The sequence below is a fragment of the Oryza glaberrima genome, chromosome 4 (assembly GCF_000147395.1).
Source record: "Oryza glaberrima chromosome 4, OglaRS2, whole genome shotgun sequence".
Lineage (NCBI taxonomy): Eukaryota > Viridiplantae > Streptophyta > Magnoliopsida > Poales > Poaceae > Oryza > Oryza glaberrima.
Window position 1 is genome coordinate 3,681,590 of NC_068329.1, and position 2,679 is coordinate 3,684,268.

The window sequence follows — 2,679 nt, forward strand, 5'->3', positions numbered from 1 at the left end:
TTGCACACGTTTGCATCATTGGTGTGGCTTGCTGAGTACGGTAGTTGTACTCAGCCTTGCTATTATTCCCCCTTTTCTGAAGTGTAGTGCTTCTGAGCTAAAGACGAAGTTAGAAGACTAAGGCTCAGACCCCAGTTGAGTTTTGCCTGTGGAGTGGAGCTGAAGCCCCGCTAGGATCGCCTTTTTCCGCTGCTGCTGCTTTCGTTTCGGTGTGAGGACTAAGTGCCTCTTCTGTAAGTATTTACGCTTTTTTTATGTTTGGAATGTATATTACTTGTCGTTTTGTGTACCCTGGCTAGTCCTGGACAGGGATTTAATACACAAAATAGTCGGGAAATTTAGGCTAAATTTCTGGGCGTGACAATTGACATGTGGGCCGGGCAAACTTATTCAATTTTGTTTTATTCACTTGGCTGACTGGATTGCACTGGGACCAAAACCACTACTTTATATGGTGTTTAGTGGTAATTCATCTTGTCTAAAAAGTTTAGCGGCGAATATCAGTTAATTAAAGGCTTAAATTGGAATGCAATGCAAAATCACTATTTAGCGATTAGGTAGCCTTGTGTCTAGGGGTGGATAGCGAGCCAGCTCGGCTCGGTTCGTAAAGCTTGTTAGGATAACGAGTTGGCTTGGATCGGCTCATTATCCCAACGAGCTAAAAACCCAGCTCGGCTCGACTCGTTTAAAAGCTTGAGCTAGCTCGTTAACCTCGCGAGCCAAACCATCGAAAAAACTACCATTATTGCCCCTAGCTCTCAGCAACAGCCAACAGCAAGCATGCATAATGATAGTATGATAAATTGTTACATGAAAATATCAAAGCTACATATCACATTCACATATAAGTAATCTGCCAAAAGTCTAGGATTAAACACATTTCACAAGTACATAAACCACAGTCACAATGACACTTACTGAGTTAATGACATACATCATCAGTTCATCACATATTGACATCACATTATCACATATTCACAGTCCACAGTCCACACTCACAAGTTACCAGACAAAGGCAGCCACATGCACATAGTCCAAACTCGCAACTAACTTCGAAATAGTTCAACAAAAGATTGTAATTAAACATAGGTTCAGCCCAGTACAAACGTACAATAATCCATACTTCAAGTTCAAAAGTTCAATACACCAATATTTAGCACAAGTGCATAACTAGTAAAGCTGCAACCTGCAAGGTTCATCATTTTCATCCAACACAATTGCACACAAACACAAAACACAAATAGCCTAGCGGCTCCCTTTCTCCTGGCCATAGTCCCACACTCCCTTTCTCCCATAGGGTGTAGGCTTGTAGCCTGCAGGTAAACAGATTATAGAGTATGATATAAATGGGTGAAAGTCAGAAACTTATTAGATAAATATAAATTGTCCTTACAAGTTGCTTGCCACCACACAATTGGGGAAGTCCACTATTTCGGTGTCATCATCTCCATTTTCTCCCTGTCAAAACAGTCCAAAGTGAACAATTTATACAAAAGACTTGACACAAATAAAGAAGCAAAAATAATCATTACATTACATACCACAGGGATAGGTGCACTATTGTCATTTTGAGAGGCTCTTATCCAACTTGAAGCACAAACCAAAGCCTGAACTATTTCTGGCTTCAAAGAACTCCGGTAGTGCTAAAAGTGGACTCTGATGACACACTGCTAGCTGGAACAGCCAAGAACCTCTTTGCCATGTTGGACACAACAGGAAACCTATGGGCATTTAACTTCCATTAATTGAGTAAGTTGAAAGTGGTATCATGGAGGGACACATTTGGTTCATCTAGATAGATGAGTAACTCAGACTTTGAGGATTCTTCAGCATTTGACTGCAAAAAGGACTGGAATCCACTTGGAATAATTGAAGCCAATGAGGTGGTTGTAGAGCTTAAGGATGAGGCCGAGTGACCATTGTGTGGGCTGTTCCCACCTTGGTTGTGGCGACATATCACCTCATACTTTTTATAGAGTTTTTCCATCTCATCAGCTGTGGCAGCAACCTCTGTTACACACCTTGTCTCATAAAAAAATTCTATCTCATTTTGAAAGTCAAGGATTGTAGCAATGATCATGATATTGTTTGTGTTCTATCAATATTTATTGAATTTTTCCAACATTGCATCAGCCATAGTCACCAGCAATACATCATTAGGATCAGGTTCATAATGTCCAGACTGCTGCCCTAACCTTGCAGCTTCTAACAGTGCAGATTGTGCTTGTGCTCTAGAAGCTAATATTGCAATCTTCACTTTAGCTATATATGGATAGAAAACATTGGCAGTGCTGTAGGTTGACCCTGAAAATATAGTGGTTGCACTAGACATGGTTCCCAAGATTAATTGAATTTTCTCAAACAAATCCTACTCATATTTGGTGTCTGATTCACCATAATAATGAAAAGCATTTCTATACTCAATGCATGTCTGTAGCATCCAATAGGTCGAACTCCAACTTGTTTTAACACCAATAAACAACCCTCTACCAACTTTAATTGAATAAGTATTGCACACACACACAAATTTATACATACAGGCTGGAGACTTCTAAAAGTACTTCACAATATTCCTAACATTAGTATCAAAGGTTGAATTGGTTGCAGGCCATCATTAACAACCAAACTGACTATGTGGGCATCACAACAAACATGGAAATAATCTGGATCAAACTGAGC

General features: G+C 39.9%; 1 long non-coding RNA gene across 1 annotated transcript; it reads right to left on the reverse strand.

Moving 5' to 3' along the window:
* Positions 1–1,097: 1,097 nt before the first annotated feature.
* Positions 1,098–2,242, reverse strand: LOC127772154 (uncharacterized). Its single transcript, XR_008017299.1, has 3 exons — positions 1,542–2,242; positions 1,394–1,458; positions 1,098–1,313 (listed from the first exon to the last, which is right to left on the reverse strand). It is a non-coding gene; the product is annotated as an uncharacterized LOC127772154 (long non-coding RNA).
* Positions 2,243–2,679: the final 437 nt, after the last annotated feature.